This window comes from Stegostoma tigrinum, chromosome 31 (assembly GCF_030684315.1).
Source record: "Stegostoma tigrinum isolate sSteTig4 chromosome 31, sSteTig4.hap1, whole genome shotgun sequence".
Classification (NCBI taxonomy): Eukaryota; Metazoa; Chordata; class Chondrichthyes; order Orectolobiformes; family Stegostomatidae; genus Stegostoma; species Stegostoma tigrinum.
In genome coordinates, this window is record NC_081384.1 from 26,603,319 (window position 1) to 26,623,666 (window position 20,348).

A 20,348-nucleotide genomic window follows, 5' to 3' on the forward strand; every position below is an offset into this window, starting at 1 on the left:
ACAAGCAAGCTATGCCTCTTGATCTGTACGTTGGTCTTGACTACAAAATTGAAGACACATTCAAGGTTGAGCTGTTGCACTTTGGCTAGTACCAGCATGAACAACTGGCCAAAGATACGCAACAACAAGATTTGCAAAAGATCAGTCTCCAGGGATGACCTGGCAGTATTAAGGATGTACCTGAGAAGTTTTCTTCATTTTGACCATGCAGACAAAAATCATATCTCATGGCAGCTATTTTCAAGGACAGACATGTCCTAATATGAAAAGGCATTTCACCAGGGTATCATGTCCATGTTATACCAGTTATATCTGGGAATTGAACAGTCAAGATGATGAGACATGAATTTATGTACTGGCCAGGGATGTTCAATGGCACATGATGTGTACAATGATGTGTGCCAAATTTACTAACCCCAGCAAATCAGGGAGTCTTTACATCTACACAATGTTCCATCCACACCTTGGATCAATGTAATAAAAGTGACATACTCACAGTTTGACAGATTACTTCTCTAAATTTTCCATTGACTAGTGATTTAGCAAATCAATGATCAAGACTGATACTGACACAATGATTTTTTTCTTTTCAGTTTATTCCAGATGAGATGCATCTGACAATGGGCTACAGTATACTAATAAACATTTCAAGGTATGTGCACTAAATGGGGATTGAGCCACACCACGTCGCTCTTCCTGTATCCATATTCAAACGACTTGATGGAGTATATGATTTGTACTATCAAATCAATGATCATTAAGTTTCAAGCAACAAGGAGGATTTTCATGTTGCATTGTGACACCAATGGAAAAGGAATTGTCATCCCACCTCAATCGATAATTGCTAGAAAAGTGAACATGACTTTGCTCAGCAACTAATTGAGCAAATATCTTGAATCACAGGACATTCTCCTTCAAAATCAGAGACAAATGAAAGAGGTTCACAATGAGTGAGCAAGGAGAGAACTTGCACACTAAGCAGCCAGTGCAAGTTAGAATTACAAATACTCAGACATCAGCAAAGATAGACGCATGAATTAGGCATGAAAGGAGTAATGAAGAAAACTCCAGTGGTGATTGCATTAATGTTAAATCTCAACACTGTCTGTTCTCACAGGTAGATGTAAAAGATTCCACGGCACTATTTTGACAAAGAGTAAATGGGTTATCCTGGTATCTTGTAATATTTGTCTCTCAAAAAACATCAAAACAAAGGATGATCTGATTGCGATCTTATTGCTATTTGTAAGAGTTTGCAGTACACAAATTGGCTGCTAGGTCTCGTACCTAACAAGAGTGATAACTTATCAGAACTATTTAAATGACTTTACAGTATTTTGGGATGTGATGTTGTTACGAAAAGACCCATATCAAGGCAAGTCATTTCTTGAAAAAGTTGTTGTTAGCAGTCCCTGAATGTGGTGCTTCACTCCATCAAGCACTGATTTCTTCTAATGTTTTATGCCAAATTTTATATATTTTTTAAACTTCTCCTACCAGTCTCCCCATCACTCTCTCAATTAAATTTTTATTTCATTTCTGTGCTTCGACATCAAATTTACCCCTTTAAGTCACCTTCATATACTGTCCTCCAGCTGTCATTTTCCAGTCTTTTAAATTTAACTGCTTGAGGAGATGATAATCTGTTGCCTGCCTGATACACTCAGGATCCAGAGGCTGCTTCACACTGTGCCATTATTTGATTTTCAGGAGCTTTGTGGGTACTTCCCATCCAGTTGAACTGGGACAAGAATAAGCAGAATCATCAGCAGATGGCGATTGATACTCTTTTGATATAAAACAGTGTTTGCATCAAATCCTTTTTCTGAATGGGAAGAAAATACCCAAAATGCAAGAAAATATAACTACATTTCTCATGTAAGAGAAATTATTTAAACGGAAAAGAGCAGTGCAGAGATTAGGGAAAGGACAAACAAGGAGGATAAAGGGCTCATTTTGCAATCCCACTTTGAAAGGATTACAGTCTATTAAAATAGGCTACTATGACCCCAATCCCCATTTTCAGGGGGCACAGTTGCCGGCTGGAATTGTAGAATGGCAGAATTAGTCGTGCAATATGTTCAGAAATTAGAAATGGGTCAGGGTAAAACAATTGAACAAAACTTAGCAAGGACAACAATCATCATAGATATGAGCCGGATGATTTTTTAATAACTGATTTAATTATTCCTATGAACTTTGTAATAGCTGGCGGTAATCAAATTTTTATAACTCAATATGAAAGTGTTGGACCTCCTGCTCTGATTTAATGATCTGTTGATATTCAATATTCACATAAATGTATTACCCATCCTAAGTATTTAGAATGCCAGGTAGAACATTGGCTGATTACAATTCACAAAGCAAAGTTTATAGTTGAAAGAGGTTAACCAATTGAATTTGAGAATATTTGGATAACTTATGCTTCTGCAAAAGGACAGCTCTTAATAATTAGGTACCTGGGTAGCAAATCATTTTTAAGGGCAGTCCAATGTATTTGAACAGTTGCTGATCTCACAAGAAAGCCAAATAATTGACATTATTTCAGGGCGGTATGTCACTCATTGGTTAGCACTACTGGCTCACAGCGCCAGGAACCCGGGTTCGATTCCACCCTCGGGCGACTGTCTGTGTGGAGTTTGTATATTGTCCCTGTGTCTGTGTGGGTTTGCTCTGGTTTCCTCCCACAGTCCAAAGATGTGCAGCTTAGGTGGATTGGCCATGCTAAATTGCCCATAGTTTTCAGGGATTCCTTGATTAGTGGGGTTAAAGGGGGATGGGTCTGGGTGCAATGCTCTGAGGGTTGGTGTGGACTCATTGGGCTGAAGGGCCTGTTTCCACACTGCAGGGATTCTATGAAAGCACAGCCTTAATCTAGCTAATTAAATGTGATTCCCTAATTTTAGAAATAAATTTGTCATGACTTCGTAATGTCATTGCCTCCATGCTTAAATGCTCTTGTATCTTTTGGAATTGAGGGATGGTGGGATGAAGGGAGTTTGATATTTAATGTTGATCTCTGTCAGAGGGATTTAAATGCTTTTTTTGACGACTTGTTGGAATGCAGTTTAAAGTGCATGCTGTGAAAAAAATGAGTCCCTCTGGCTGGGAGCCATGAAAAATATAAATTAAATATGGACCAAGCTGAAACTCCCTAGAGCTGTATTTGGATTTGCAATAATGTATTAAACTCATTACCATATAAATAATAACATGTGAACGAGAATAGCTATTTGATTATTTGAATATTCATGCTGCTGCACATTGTACACTAAAATGCCTCCGATTTTATCCATTTTTCCCTGATTTTTACATTATCAGAGTTAGATGCATTGATAGGTGATTGGTTCATAGTGAGATCATCACTTAGGCAGAGGTGGTGCAATGATAGAGTCCCTGCTCTGGGCTAACATCTCAGGAATGATCACTGTCTGAGGTCTTCCTAATGAGGGCTAAATGGGGGGTCTGTTCAGTTATCGGACCCTCTTTCTGGCTCAATATGTGTAAATAATAGTATCGTATTTGTAAGAGAGGTCTTTGGTTCTTGGATAGAGTCAAAGTCCATAAGATCATAAGAAATAGGAGTGGAAGTAAGGCCATTCGGCCCATCAATACCACTCCTCCATTTAAATCATGGCTGATGGGCATTTCAACTCCACTTCGCTGCAGTCTCCCCGTAGCTCTCGATTCCTTCTGAGATCAAGAATTTGTCGACCTCTGCCTTGAAGGCATCTAACGTCCTGACCTCCACTGCACTCTGCGGCAATGAATTCCACAAGCCCACCACTCTTAGGCTGAAGAAATGTCGTCTCATTTCAGTTTTAAATTTACCCCCTCTAATTTTAAGGCTGTGCCCACGGGTCCTAGTCTCCCCGCCTAATGGAAACAACTTCCTAGCATCCACCCCTTCTAAACCATACATTATCCAATGTTTAGTTTATTTACTTGATATGCAACTATGCAGAACTGAACTACTTGACAATGTATATATACAAAGAGATTTTTTTATGAATAACGTAGAGTTTGAAATTAAAATATAATCAAGTACTGCTTCAGAAAAGGGTATTCATGATGTGGCCAAACAGGTTGATCAACAACCTGCAAATCTTTTTGAAATAACTCTACAGTTAACTGTCACCAAATTACCCTTTATATAGAGCAAGAATGGCAGATGCTGGAGTCAGAGACAACAGTGTTGGAGGAATACAGCAGGCCACGCAGCTTCAGAGGAGCAGGAAAGTTGATGTGTTAGGCCTTCTTCAGAAATGGGGAGGGGGAAGAGAGGTGAGAAATTAATAGAGAGGAGGTGTGGAGCTGGGGACAGGTATATGGGGTGGTGATAGGTGGATACAGGGAGGGAGTGGTGGGATTGGTCGGTGGGGTGGATAGGTAGGAGAGAAGATGGAGTAGTTCTTGACTTTATTACTGCCTCTTCAGAGTCAGCTCACAGAGAGTCAGTATCTCTGACACCTCCCTTTTTATCTGTCAGCCAAAATTCCCCGATTGGAGCAGACTAATAGCCCCAATCAGGGAACTCATATTCTATGATGTCCACTTGGCTGACCTCATTATACTTTTCAACATGCCTATGGCAGGCAATAGGAGTGGGAGAGTCTCCTGGCCAGCCATGTCTGATGTGCAGTTGTGACAGACTAGCAACTTGTTTCAGCAAAAATCTAGCTATTGACACAGATATAAGCATATGCTTTGCCTATCTTCTTTGTGAGGACGAAGAAGAATGATTTCAGCAGTCTTACATTGTGGAGATGCAGGTTGGAGATGAGCTAGTTCCCTGTATCACCACTTTTTGCACTGCTCAATTTCCAACTGATGAATAAAAGAACTCAATAGGCAGCCATTTTAAGGATTGATGATGAAATTTCATGCACTATCATCCTGAATGGTTATTTAAATTTTCCAATTATTGCATTAGTCTAAACAGGGTCCTGCTTCACCGTCACCCCGTACCTGCTCATTGTGATCATTTCATCTTTCTTTATCCTGAAGAATTTCAAGCTGGTGGTAAACTGCATCCTGCCCATCTATGCTTCAATGTTGATTGGTCTCCTTTCTAACAGACTCAAATAATCACCTTTTGCATTTTTGAGTGAACTGGTGTCACGAATGGAATGGTCAGTGTGTTCATGGGTAAAGTCACTTAGGTTTGAAATTGTAAAGTTCACATCTGAGACATCAGAATTGGCCGCTTAACTGTGACAAATGCAGTTCTGTGCACTGAATTATTTTACAATATGCCTGCATTGTTGTCAGCAATGTAAATATTTTAATAACGTGAATGTGTTGAGAAACCAAAAAGGAAAACACATTTTCTTCAAATCCAGAAATAATTGCACTTTGTGATGTTCTTTCTAACACAGTGGTGCAAGCTGATGGTACTTCAGCAGAAAGGGGATGACCACTACAGCTATACATCAAAATCATCTATGTCGCTGAAGCGTTTAAATACATATTAATGAAAACTTGCTGAGACAGAGTTTTTTCAGTGATACATCCAATTTCTCCCTGTGAAACCCGCAGAAACTCTGGAGAAATATTTACCCCTTTCCTCTGGCCTTTTCAATTGTGATCAAAAAGTTATGGCAGGAGACCAGGGGAGTCTGTTCTAGAGTCTGGAAATTCTACCTCAATGTAAATTTAGAATGTGAATAAGACCATAAGGCAATAAGACCATAAGACGTAGGAGTGGAAGTAAGGCCATTCCGCCCATTGAGTCCACTCAGCCATTTAATCATGGCTGATAGGAATTTCAACTCCACTTCCCTGCACTCTCCCCATAGCCCTTAATTCCTTGTGAGATCAAGAATTTATCAATCTCTGCCTTGAAGACATTTAACGTCCCGGTCTCCACTGCACTCCATGGCAATGAATTCCACAAGCCCACCACTCTCTGGCTGAAGAAATGTCTCCTCATTTCCGTTCTAAATTTACCCCCTCTAATTCTAAGGCTCTGCCCATGGGTCCTAGTCTCCCCGCCTAAAGGAAACAACTTCCCAGCGTCCACTCTTTCTAAGCCATGCATTATCTTGTAAGTTTCTATTAGATCTCCCCTCAACCTTCTAAACTCTAATGAATACAGTCCCAGGATCCTCAGCCGTTCATCGTATGTTAGGCCTACCATTCCAGGGATCATCCATGTCAATCTCCACTGGACACGCTCCAGGGCCAATATGTCCTTCCTGAGGTGTGGGGCCCAAAAATGGGCACAGTATTCTAAATGGGGCCTAACTAGAGCTTTATAAAGCCTCAGAAGCACATCGCTGCTTTTATATTCCGAACCTCTTGAGATAAATGACTACATTACATTCACTTTCGAATCTGACCCTGCACTTCCAAGAATTTAGAAATCTCATCCTTAATGATGGATTCTAGAATTTTACCAACAACCAAGGTTAGGCTAATCGGCCTATAATTTTACATCTTTTGTCTTGATCCTTTCTTGAACAAGAGGGTTACAACAGTGATTTTCCAATCATCTGGGACTTCCCTTGGCTCCAGTGACTTTTGAAAGATCACGACCAAAGCCTCCACTATTTCCTCAACCACCTCTCTCAGAACCCTAGGATGTAGCCCATCGGGGCCAGGAGATTTATCAATTTTTAGACCCTTTTAGCTTTTCTAGGACTTTCTCTTTTCTAATTCTTACTGTACTCAACTCTGACCCCTGGCTCTCCTTAATTGTTGGCATACTACTCACGTCTTCCACTGTGAAGACTGACGCAAAGTACTTATTAAGTTCTTCAGCTATTTCCTTAACTCCCATCACTAGCCTTCCAGCATCAATTTGGAGCTGCCCAATGTCTACTTTTGCCTCTCGTTTGTTTCTTAGTATTGAAAGAAACTTTTACTATCATTTCTAATATTATTGGCTAGCCTACCTTCATATTTGATCCTCTCCTTACTTAGTTCTCTCTTTGTTATCCTCTGTTTTTGTAGCCTTCCCAATCTTCTGATTTCCCAGTGCTTTTGGCCACTTTATAGGCTGTCTCTTTTTCTCTGATACATTTTCTGACTTCCTTTGTCAGCCATGGCTGTCTAATTCCACACCCTCCACCCCCCTGAGATAATCTTTCTTTTCTTTGGGATGAACCTCTGTACCGTGTCCTCAATTACACCCAGAAACTCATGCCATTGTCTTCTCCACTAGGCACTGCTTCCAGTTGATTTTCGTCAGTCCCTCTCTCATGCCCTGGTAATTCCCTTTATTTAACTGTAACATCATTACATCCAATTTTGCCTTCTCTCTTTCAAACTGCAGACTGAACTCTACCATATTATGATCACTGCCTCCTAAGTGTTCCCTTACTTTAAGATCTTTTATAAAGCCTGGCTCATTACATAGCACTAAGTCCTGCTCCCTTGTGGGCTCCATCACAGGCTGTTCCAAAAAGCCATCCTGCAAACATTCCACGAATTCCCTTTCTTTGGATCCACCGGCAACATTATTCACCCAGTCCACCTGCATATTGAAGTTCCCCATGATCACTGTGACCTTGCCTTTCTGAAATGCCCTATCTATATCCTGGTGCAACTTGCGCCCCTGGCCCTGATCACTGTTAGGAGGTCTGTACATAACCCATTAGGTATAGGAGAGAGATAATGGGAACTGCAGATGCTGGAGATTCCAAGATAATAAAATGTGAGGCTGGATGAACACAGCAGGCCAAGCAGCATCTCAGGAGCACAAAAGCTGACGTTTCGGGCCTAGACCCTTCCGAAACGTCAGCTTTTGTGCTCCTGAGATGCTGCTTGGCCTGCTGTGTTCATCCAGCCTCACATTTTATTATCTTATAACCCATTAGGTGTTTTTTTTTGCCTTTGTGGTTCCCCAACTCCACCCACACAGACTCCACATCATCTGACCCTATGTCATTCAGTGCCATAGATTTAATTTCATTCTTAACTAACAAGGGAACCCCGCCCCCTCTGCCCACCTCCCTAAGTAGAAAAGTTACCCCTGAGGTGGCATAGGATCGGGTGGATCCAGAGACACTGCAGTTAATAATTTGTTATCGATCTAGCTGAATGTGGGTGTGGTGTGAGTGACTGCGTGCAAGATTCCAGCTGTTACATAAATTAGTAGGTAAATTGCTGGAATTTGATTTTAAATCCAGACCAACTGATGGAATTGGAATTTTTCTCAGTCTACTGGCCGCGAGGATCTCTTCATGAAATGGGATGGGACAATTTAAAGCAGACTGTAACGGACATAGCCTTATAGCATAAAGCTGCCTTAAGTTGCAAGGTCACTCAAATGTTATACGTGACTTAATCGGATGGGGAAAGATTGAGGAAAGTTGACTCTGATCCTGGGAGTTTGACTTAGCACTGATAATCATTGTGTGAAATTGTAAGTGATGCATTTCCAAAAAAGAACACTCATCATCTTGATGAAAGAAAAATAAGGAAGGGAGACTGACAACATTGAATTTTGTTTATGTGTTTTCTGTCTCAAAACATTTGCTCCTGCTGAGCTGGGAAGCCTGGTGAGTATGTCATATTTCTTGTTGGCCTGTCATTTTCTCTTTTCTTATAATCATCATTTATAGACACATTTTCCATTTCTAGATCAAATTAATGAGTAGTGAACACACAAACACACACTCACACACAGACACACAGACACACAGACACACAGACACACACACAGAGAACCACATACTTTACATACACATTGACACGGACTCTCAGGAACACACACACACATATGCACATGCACATCTTAAAAATTACACATGCCACCATTGCAATACATACTGGGGTAGAATATCTACATGCATCTAATAAGAGCTTAAACCGAGGCAAGTAAATTGCCTCATGACTAACCTCTTTGGGAGAGGACTCCACAGGAGACAATCAACACAGGATGGAATCTGCTGTCCCCTCCTCTGACATGCTTGGAAGTGAAGAGGGCATTTAATTGGGCAGAATATTGGGGTACCTGAAACCAGCCACTTTCCTGCTTCTATTGGAATTAAGGAGAGCCTGTGGTTGGGCTCCCAACTGCACTGCCAACTGAAGCTCTGAAGCAGCCAATTACTTACCAATTAAATGCGTCACAGACAACTCCCCACGACCCCCTGCCCCAACTCCACTGATAATAGCCCAAGTGGCAGGTGGGGTATGTTGACATTTGACATTTGCAACAGTTAAAACCATGCAGTCTGTTTGCCACAGGGACTGTGAGGCTTTTGATTAATGGCACCCAGTTCCTGATCAAAGGCATTGATCTTAGGAGGACAGAGTCCAAGTGAGACAGTCCTCTGCCCTCCTTGCTGAGCATCCCCTGCCTGCATCATCTCTGCAAACCTGTCTGCCCACAACCCTGTGATATCTCTTTGTTATTAATCACCTCTGACCCAGATCACTTCACGATCCTCGGGCTCCCATCTCTATTGTCGTGGGCCTCCCCAGCAGTGCCACCGAGCTGAACAAAAGACTACCAGTCTCTAATAAACTAGCAGCTCTCGGTAGGCAGGGCGTCTCCCAGGGTCCTGATTCTGGTGAAAGGCCTGCCCATGGCCTCACCACTGCCTGACTGGCCTGAGGCCTTGTTGGCCTTCCACTAAAAGAGGCAACATTGTTCTCTTACCGGCTCTCCAGGCAATAGGCAAGACCCCAAAACTCAACAAAATTCCATCCAGACATATGGATTAGTCAGTGGTTTGGTGATAATTCTTGAATACAATGAAGTTTTTACATGCATTGCAGCCAGCGCATGGAAAACGAAAAGCCAAATATATTGCTTTTGTATTACGAACTAATGACTGCACATTTTCTTATTGTATGAACAGCATTGTCAGAAGTATTAAACTTGTAAATTAAGCTAATCTGCTTCTCTGGCAAGGGACTAATTCCATTAAAGGCCAACTTTGTAATTATTTTTTAATGTGTTGTCAGAATGAGAACTCAGCAGGCATTAGAAGCAGAGTAATTAGTAGGTCCTGTCTGTCTATGGCAGGGTGTGAAAGCACAGTTTGAAAATGATTTATGACTGTGTGTTGTATTCAGTAAATCTTTGCATTCTTTATGAAGTAGAGATTAGCTGAGGTAGCTGAAAAGCAACTGTGCAATTCATTTAAAAGGCAAGTCGAAAAAAGATTGTGTTAAGTATTATTTTGGCACATATTAATCACAGCAATACTGGACCATTTCATTTTCCTGGCACCCAAGACATGTAGCTTGTCAAAGCTAAAAGCAAAAAGTGCAGCACAGTGGCTCAGTGGTTAGCACTGCTGCTGCAAAGCACCAGGGACCCAGATTTGATTCCACCCTCGGGCGACTGTCTGTGTTGAGTTTGCACATTCTCCCCGTGTCTGCGTGGGTTTCCTCTCATAGTTAAAATCTGTGCAGTATAGTTGGATTGGCCATGCTAAATTGCCCATAGCCCTGGTGTGTGCAGGCTAGTTGGGTTAGACATGGGAAATGCAGGGGTAGGGGAATGGGTCTAGGTGGGATGCTTTTTGGAGGGCCAGTGTGGACGTGTTGGACTGGAATAGCCTGTTTCCACACTGCAGGACCTCTTTGAAATAATGTAACTAAAATTTAACATTTCATCAGACATTATCACTTTATTTAAAATGAGATAAAGCGCATGCCTAAATTGAAGAATGGTGGGAAACATAGGAAACAGCTGTCATCCTATAAAAATAGATGACGCACGGTCCTGGATCATTAACTACTTGACTTCTTTGGCCACTAAAAAATAATTCTCTTTGTTATTTTCATTTCAATTTTTTTTTCCAGTTAGTGCTAAAATGATGGGGCTAACTCCTGTAATAAAGCAACCGTGCCTTAGCAGGGGCGCAGCGTGCCACTGTACCAATTATCAGTGAAAAGATAATGCCCCTAAAAGATGCCAGGAGCCATGAAATAAGCTTGCCATCTCAATCCAAGATGCAGTTCCGTGAAATCTGCACTCTGCAATGCTCAGCATGTGTGTTTTTTCAATCATTCAGGGGAATGGGCAACATTTATTGCCCATTCTTAATTAACCAGGTAGGTGGGATTTATTCTATCGCAGTCCTAGCTTCAGCCTCATTGAGAGTGGGCAAGCTTTGCAGAGTCAGGAAATGAGTTACTCACTGCAGTATTCCGAGCCTCTGACCTCTGAGCACCTGTCCACAAACTTCTTTGGACGGTACCAAAAGCACTGAGGGTGGAAGACACGGCCACATTATAAAGTGAAAAACAGCATCTCCAAAGTTCAATACCCCTTCCATACAGCATATAAAATCTTTGATCTTTTTATGCCATCATAAAGCATTGACAATCTTTGAGGAAAGAAAAATTTTATTTCGGAATAAAAAGGGGACTTGGAGGGAACTTGTAGGTGATGGTGTTCCCATGTACTTGCTGCCCTTGTCCTTCTAGATGGCAGTAGTCATGGGTTTGGAAGGTTCTGTCTGAGGATCTTTGGTGAATTTCTGCAGAGCATCTTGTAGATTGTACAGACTGCCACTACTGAGCGATGGTAGTGGTGGCGTGAATGTTTGTTAATGTGGAACCAATCTAGCAGGCTGCTTTGTCCTGGAGGGTGCCAAACTTCTTAACTGTCCTTGGGGTTTCATTGATGGTAAAACCTTTCAATATCAAGGGAGAGAAGTTTTGTTGGAGATGGCAATTCCCTGGTACTTGTGTGGTGTCATTTCACTTAATATAGGCTTAAATACAACCACCCTGCCCTAATATTCATATCTTGCATTTTAAATTGATAAAATTGAGATGTCTATGTGAACTGATCAAACTATTTACAATCACTCCCTTATCTCCACTCCTACACCTCAGTCAGGATACTGTTGTAAATATGAATATAAACATTTAAAATAGATAATGCTGATAGGAATTGTATGCATGCTGACAATTAAAAAAATTATAAATGGAAACTGAGGATTAACAGCTTGTTTCTTTGTTTTCTTTTCCAAAATAGCCTTTGACATTGAATGTTCAGAATGGGTCAATTCCAAGCAATAAACATGACTGTGCTCTAGAGATTAAATTCTCCAGTCAGTGTATCAGATAAATAGTAATTGAAGAGTAGTTGCTGGGGGTTCTTCTTCCATCTGTCCTTTTCCTTACCTCTTAGTGGGTATTAACTATAAGATCACTTGTGTTGAATTCATACTCTTAATGTTAACGAAATCAGATGCACGGAAATCTTCAAAATCTAAGGGCTGAATCTTACCAGAAGTCAACCAAGTGTCAATTTAGTGGCTTTTGTGGAGAGTTTCTCTCCATGAGACCCAGAAAGTTCTCTCCTGCTATTGTTCTAAACTTGCCTCATTACCTATGCTCCAAATTTCTTTGGCCTGTGCATCTCCCACTCATCAATGGTGGAGCTACTGGCTATTGCCAGGATCTCCCAGGATTCTTGGCACTAGTGCCATTTTTCAAGCCAGCCATGCATGTGATTAAATGCTGGCAGTCTGGCAGTTCCTGGCAATTGTCTCAGACATGTTGGACAGAGGAAAGTGGCACCCACCTGCCTGTCGAGGACCTGGAGGTGGATGGAGACCGCATGCAGTCACTGTCCATTGAGCGTGCCCTGAAATATTGGTGACGAATACAAGGCCACAGGAGCAAGCAGAGGGCTAAAGTCACTAGAGTTGCATGTGCTTTGGACACTTTGCTCTTGTCGAAGAGATCGGCAAAGGGATGCAGAATTTAGTTTCCAAATTCAATTTTATTTGATGAACAAAATATTCCTCATTAAAACACTGTGTGATCATTTCCCAAATTCCTACAATATGTACTCTCTTTCAGGCTCTGTCTGTCTGAGAAAGGATGTTGCCTGCAACAATCCACATGTTTGAACTGGACTGTTAGAATCGCCTTCTTCTCCAACTTAGGGATGACTTGTCTCCCAGAAAGGTGGGTCTTGCAGATCAGGACTGACCTTCTCTCTATCTCTCTCTCTCTCTCTTCAGGTAGTCGGAGCTCCATTGCTGAGGCGCTGGTGTCAAGGTATGTGCTATTATCCACCCTTCACCCCCTACCTTCCAGAATGTTCAGAGGCCTTTGGCCAATGGATCACATGCTGGGTTCAAATTATCAAATAAGTCATGCCAACATTCTTCATTGTTGTACAAAGTTGCCATACTCAGGCAGTCAAGAAGTCAAAATATCTGGTTGACACTTCTCCCTTGGGCTGGTTGTAGCTGGTTCCCTTTGAATCATTGCAACCTCTTTGACCTGGTTTCCACCGTTCTCTGTAGCCAATAGTTGCTGGCTGCTGTTTAATTTCGTTTGGCCAATTTTTTGTCAGGCCTGATTTTCCCAGCTGTGGATCAATTTAGAATGGCCAGTTTTGGACTCGTGTTCACTCAACTACAGTTCACCTCCTGTTGGTCCCTTAAAGCATTAAATGAAAATGGGATCTCACGCTCAGACCATGATCTCCAACAGGCATGTATAAATTCACAGATGAATAGCCTAACTCTCTGACTATCTGGGCTCCCCATTGTACAGAGTCAACAATATCCTACGCACCATCTATCTTCCTTATGCACATTGATAAGCTTAACACTATATACAAACAACTTAATAAATTAATTGAAAATTAGACATTATTTACGTACACTGGCTCATCTTTAGATCTTTTTGGTAACTAGCAGTATTCAATAGAGTAAAATGCGTACTGCACGACAACTTATATACACCTTAATTTCCCTGATACAGCAAATTCAAAAGGGTATCTGCTGAATAAAAGTAACAAAATCTTTAAACGCTTTCCCAGTTGTCTCCCTGTCTGCTGTAATTTTCCTGGTAGGAGTTCAACTTCAGTTTGTACTTCTCTGAATAATTTCCTAAACGTTGTCTGAGTTCATCGCTGACATTGACAATGCTCTCACTCCTGCTGTGGATATCTATGAGCTCGATTAGGCCGACCCTGATTGGTATGTGTGGCCTAATACAGAAGGTGGTGTTTTGGGTGTTACATGTGAAGGTCCCGTACTAATAGTAACTTAAGGAAGTTTGAAGCAATAATATCCTATTCACCATTCACCATCCTGGTAATGTCTGTGTTTGGGGTCTGGATATATCCAGTACAATTTAAAACAGTACTCATCTGAAAACTGCACAAAACAGGTTCATTTGAATATATGGGGTGGGGACAGATAGTTATGTTGTTTGTCTGCTGACATTTTTCCCAGAATGGTTCCAACGAGCCTTCCCTCTTTCTCAACTCCGTATGGAAGGGTGCCATCATGTTTGAGCCATGCTCCTTTTGGATAATGCCAACTTTTTCCACCTCAAAGACTTGTCATTCATTCTGATTTGGCATTATGCTCGGGATTCCTTGTACTATCATCATGGCCTTTCCTGGGGTCCCCTTACAGTCATTGTTAAACCTTGGTCACTTGCTGTAATTGTCAATTTGAGAGATTGAGGTGTCTCTTCCCACATAGCTCGTCACTGATCCAAGACTGGATCTTCCTTTCTAAGCCTGCTCAAGGTTCTCCTCAGCCGTTCAATCACCCACTGCTGCACAGGGTCTTATTCTGCTGCTTAATGTCACCTCCAATCTTTCCCTGGGTGATCTCATTTCTGGTCCTGGCTTGCCCTCCTAGCACCATTACCATGTGTTGGTCTGCCTGAGATAATAGGAACTGCAGATGCTGGAGAATCCGAGATAACAAGGTGTGGAGCTGGATGAACACGGCAGGTCAAGCAGCATCTTAGGAGCAGGAAAGCTAATGTTTCGGGCCTAGGCCCTTCATCAGAAATGGTTGGTCTGCCTGATTTTCTTTCATCCCCACTTCATTGTCTTGCTGATTTTCCAGATTAATTCTATCCAAAGTCTGTTTAATTTGTTGTGATAAAAGCCTGATTTTATCATTCAAATTAGAAAAAATTAAGGGGATTGACTGTGGACACTCCTGCTTGATAAGCTGTTCCAAAACCATTCAATTTGCCTCTTTTACTACACCCCATTGGCCTGGTCTGGCATCCCTATGACAATCCTTGTTTCCATCCTAATGGCTCATGCGTCAAAAGCAAGTACACTTTATGAAGGTGGGAAGGGGACCGCTCTGGCAGCTGGATTCCAAGTATGTCTAACACCATTGGTCCTATTTGTGGTGTATTTTCTCGCACAGGATTTGGTTTATGTTTTAAAAACAGCCCATTTTGTGGTCCTGGCATAGACCGCTAAACGTGTATTGTGCTAGCGAGTTTTGAGAAGATTTGTAGCTCAGGTTGAGGTTCTGGATGTGAGTTTGCTCGCTGAGCTGGAAGGTTAGTTTTCAGAAGTTTCGTCACCATTCTAGGTAACATCATCAGTGAGCCTCCGACGAAGCGCTGGTGTTATGTACCGCTTTCTATTTATCTGGTTAGGTTTCCTTGGGTTGGTGATGTCATTTCCTGTTCTTTTTCTCGGGGGATGGTAGGTTGGCTCTAAGTCAATGTGTTCCCCTGAGAAAAAGAACAGGAAATGACATCACCAACCCAAGGAAACTTAAACAGATAAATAGAAAGCGGGACATAACGCCAGCGCTTCGTCGCAGGCTCACTGATGATGTTACCTAGAATGGTGACGAAACGTCTGAAAACTAACCTTCCAGCTCAGCGAGCAAACTCACATCCAGTGTATTGTGCTCTTTTGACTAGTTATAGCCCATTTCCAACTTTCTACAGGGTTAGCTCCCCTCACCACCACACCGCCCCCCCCAACACTTTCCTGATGCATCAGTTCCCAATTTCTAGACCGTTCTCTGGGACAGTAATCAAACATCCCATTTTTGAGTGTGTTTGTGGAAAAGCCTCACTGTGGTCTGTAGAATGTCCAGTTTTGGTTCTGTGGTCATTTTGATCACACCAGGTTTCCGCTCTGGCTTCTGTTTTGGGAAATGTCATCTCCAGTTTCAATCTGGTGGGCAGGAGAATGAGAAACTGCATGTAAAAGAACTGAGAAGATACCATAATGAGGACATCAACGTGTGGAAATAGACCTCCCATCCCTCACTCAAAAGAATCTTGTATCACCATTTAACGTTTGGTGGAAAATGGAGCTTTCTGCTTTTAACACAGCAAAGCTCCTCTCTGGCCATGTCACATGATTCTCCCAATTTTCTCACCATTGCCTACATCATGCAGGGGCTAGGAAGATTCCGCACTGTATTCTGTTCTGCAGAAAAATAATTTATTTCAGGTTTCAGTGTAATTTATTCAACTGTTACTTCAAATCATTTGGACGGGTCGTGACACCATTAGCTTATTGAAGTTGAAAATACTAAGTAGTTAGTTCTAATTGATTAAAAAATGTACAATCCTGGATTATGGTCATTGTAAATAATAAACTACACTCTTTCATGTGGTTGTGAAATATACGTCTTTTCCAAGCAGGAAGCTTGATTTTGTGATTGTCTGCGTTGTAGGAATCTGTTGAGTGTCTGTCAATTGTCTGACTTAAGAAAATCCACTGTCAATGCCATGAAGTCCCCAGTGCTTAGTGACATTAATATAACCTATTACCTCAATCCACAACCCAGACTGGGGATTGCAGTCAGTGACCAGAAGACAAGCGACAGAGCAAAGCAGCAGTCAGGAACTCTCTGGCAAGCCAAGGAGAAGCAGATAGATCAATGTAGCTATCCCCAAACAGCTGGCTAAATCTAGGGAGCAAAGTAGGAGACTATTCAGCCATCAAGTCCATGATGGTTCCCTGTGGTGAAATCCAGTCAGCTTCATTATCCCCTCTATCCCCTAACTCTGCACATTCAGCTCCCTTAAGTACCCATCCAATTCGTTTTTGTAATCGATCATACATCGTTTCCTCATCCACCATCCTTAATGGCAGTGAGTTTCAGGTCTTCCTCAGGTCTCTTGCCTAAAACCTTATATCCGTGTATGCTTGTCTTTGTATTAGGTTGGTGTACACATCAAGTTGATATGAGCAGCTTTACTTTGGCTGCTTTATCTACACTTGACAAAATCTTGTACACCTCTATAAAATCTCTTCTCAATCATCTTTGCTCCATGGAAAATGAATCCAGTTCTCCAACCTAGCCTTAAATCCCTTGCCCCTAAACCATGCTGGTAGCTTTCCTCTGAAACCTTATTCACAAATCCTTATATCTTTCTGAAAGTGTGGTGACCAGAACTGGACACAATATTCTTAACTGTGAGATTCATAGAAGTACAATGCAATTTCCCTGTTTTTACACTGAATGCCTCTATTTATGAGTCAAGGCCTGATATACTTTGCTCACTGATATCTCAAAATGACCTGCCACTTTCAAGGACCCAAGGACATAACCAAGGCCCACCTATTTCTGTGTAGGCTTTAGAATAGTTTTATATAGCTTGTATTTCCTCTCCCTGTCTCTTTGCTGAAATGCATCACCTCATGCTTCTTTGTATTCAATTCTGATTCAATGCTTAGACAGTGATACCAAAAGAAAACATTGACATGTTGGGAAATAACAAGTTGCATTTGCAGTAATTGCTGAGAATAGCCTGGAGAAATAAAATCTGAAATATCACTACTGATAACTATGAGCCTAAAAGAGATGAGATATTTTTCTTCGGGGTTATTTTAATCATACAGCTACAAAAGTAATGATTAAAGTACCTCGAAAAATGAAGGCCTTAAAATACTGTTTAGTGTAAGAATGACAAACACTAATTTACTTTGGAAGGACAAATGGATGACAGTGTCTCGTAGTACTGCAAACGCAAGAATAACATAGATTCAAGTGCTAGTGACAGAAAGTAGAATTTGATTAATGATGAATCACTTTGGAGATTATGAAGATACCTGGCTATAATGAGAAGGAGTGAGAGTGATCCAAGTTATAATTACTTTTGTAATGTAAATCTGAGGTTTAAGAGGGATAATAATGTCAATGAATCAGCAAAAGGACCTTTACAGTGCCATTGTCAGTTGGGCTTTGTGTTGGTTGAGTGCTGAAGACTTCAGATTATAAGCAAGGGAATAATTCAGTTAAGGTGGAACAACCAAAGACGGAAATTTCCTAAGGTTTTTTTTGCTTTGAATAGAGTAAGAGCCCATCAGAAAAAATGTCTAATAGTGCTCCCCCAATAGGATGAGGAGAAGGTGAAAAATGAAGGGAGAAAGTTTGTCGGTGCAATATAAGATATGTTTCATATATAGTAATATAATTTATTTTAGAGTTAGATTTTGAACTAGTGGTATGAGGGTGACTAACAAGTAATTAATTTATTAGTCTTTCTGGAACCATGCTTTTTTTAAATCAGTATGTGTGACAGAACAGCCTCTGGCGCATCATGGGAATTTGCATTTTGCTTGTTTACTCTTGTCTATCATAAAACTTCTTCTTCTTTCAGTTTAGAAGAATCAGGAATTGCTTTTTTTTTAGCTTAAGGGGATAGATTGAAAAGCTTTTGGTTTTAGTTTGTGGAAGATCTAGCTAAAGCTAAATGTAAGAATAGTTTCTCCAGGAGAAAGGAGTTCATTGAGAACAGTTAAGAAGTAGGTTACGTCAGTGTCAGGGTTTTGGTTTCAAAGCTCCAGACAGCAAGTGTATGTTTATAAACCTGAATGGGTTGTTTGAAGCTAAGAAAGTTTAAGGTCATTTGTGTTACTGATCGAGGAAGAGGAATCAAGCTCTGAAGACTGGGGATTGAAATTAACAGTCGTGTCAAAGTTATGGATGTGATATACAAGGAAACTCTCTGAAATTTGAGTGATGTAAAGTGATGATTGTGATAGATGACATTTTATTTTACTTCATGTTTGATATCTTCAAATTGTATTCAATGTGTAAGTAGTTTAGTTTGTTTGATTTTATCACCATTTATTTTTTGTCTTAAACTTCTATTGTATTGTTAAAACCAAATCTAAAGCATCACATGCTTGTATTTCAGTGTGAGATCACTTTGTTTAAAAGAAATATGATCTAACAAGCCAGATTCCAGTCTTAGATATGATTTGTTCAGTAATAACATCAGCTGGGGTCATAGCACCTTGCATACAGTAGGCTGTAGAGTTGGGTGCAATCTACAGCTAGGAGTGAACATGATAAAATTCTGCAGCTCAGAAAATGAAATCAGCACATACACTTGACACCTTTGACATTTACGATATAAAAACTAGATTCTTTTCCATTGTACAAAAACAATGGAGTGATCCAAATTTCTTCACTATCTTGCTGCCATATTTTGACATGTTTCTGAGTCAGCAACTAATTTAGACACGGTGTAGGAAGCAGAGCAAATCTTATGAAGATACACTAGCAAATAATTTAGTTTACAAAGTCTGTTTACCTACTAAACAGATTCTGCTTAAACAACAAACAACCTATACAGTCTGTTTAAACAGAATTTCTTCAGGCTACAGCAGGCAGAACACATGACCAAAGTTACAGCAACCTCCCTTGATAAAAGGCAACTTCTCCAGCAAAATGCAGTGGGTAGTGGGCAATTAAATTATGTATCATATCTCAGTCCCAATCAATTGCTACATTGTTGTCTCCAGGCTGAACTGATAAAGAGAATTACTGAATTTCCCCTCCATTCTGACAGGAATGATGTGTTTTATAGGTGAATCAGTATAAAGTGGCCACTGTAGTCAAAGTGTGCCATCAAACAATGAGACTGGGATAGGCACTAATTGAGTCCAACTCCAAAATTTGGCAGATTCCAAAGAAAACCCCAACAATTTAGTTTAAAATATGAGAGATGCATTTAGCCCAAAGATGGTGGACTATAAAGTATTGCTGCTTGATACTCCATCTGTCAATCAAGCCATTACAATCTGACCACATGGACAATTAGAAGGCCTTGAACTGTAAAGTGCTGTTGTACATTTAATAATGTACAGCTTTTTCAAAGTACATGCACAAGGTTTATTGTATTATCATCCCATAGAAGCAGCTTTAAATAGCACAGGCTCAGAGAAATCATGCCACTGGTTCCAAAAGAAAACTCTTCCTATGTGCAATGTAAAATTGAATGTAATTACATGATGGAGGCAAAGACGGGAAGTTATCACTTCATGGTTAACAACAGGAAATATTGCCCTGCTTGTTATCTGCAAGGCAGAGAAGATTTGTACTGAGCTGCAGCTGGCATATAGATATGGAGACTACATTAGTTCCACGCCTGACTCTTACAAGTTAGTCAAGCAATGTAAACTAAGATCTTTATAGGTTATAGAGTCATATAACACAGAAACAGACCCTTCAGTCCAACCAGGCCATGCCGAACATAATCCCAAACCAAACTAGTCCCACCTCCTGCTCCTGGCCCTTAACCTTCCAAATCTTTCCTATTCATATGCTTATCCAAATTTACATATTCTTAAACATTTCTGTAAAACTCATATAGAGTATTGGTTTCCAACTCTT

At 40.8% G+C, this 20,348-nt stretch overlaps 1 protein-coding gene across 2 annotated transcripts in view; it reads right to left on the reverse strand.

Annotated features, from left to right (window-relative positions):
• The window catches only part of LOC125466354 (neurexophilin-1-like), a 73,849-nt gene that overhangs the window by 22,128 nt on the left and 31,373 nt on the right, over window positions 1–20,348 (reverse strand). The window lies entirely within an intron of this gene.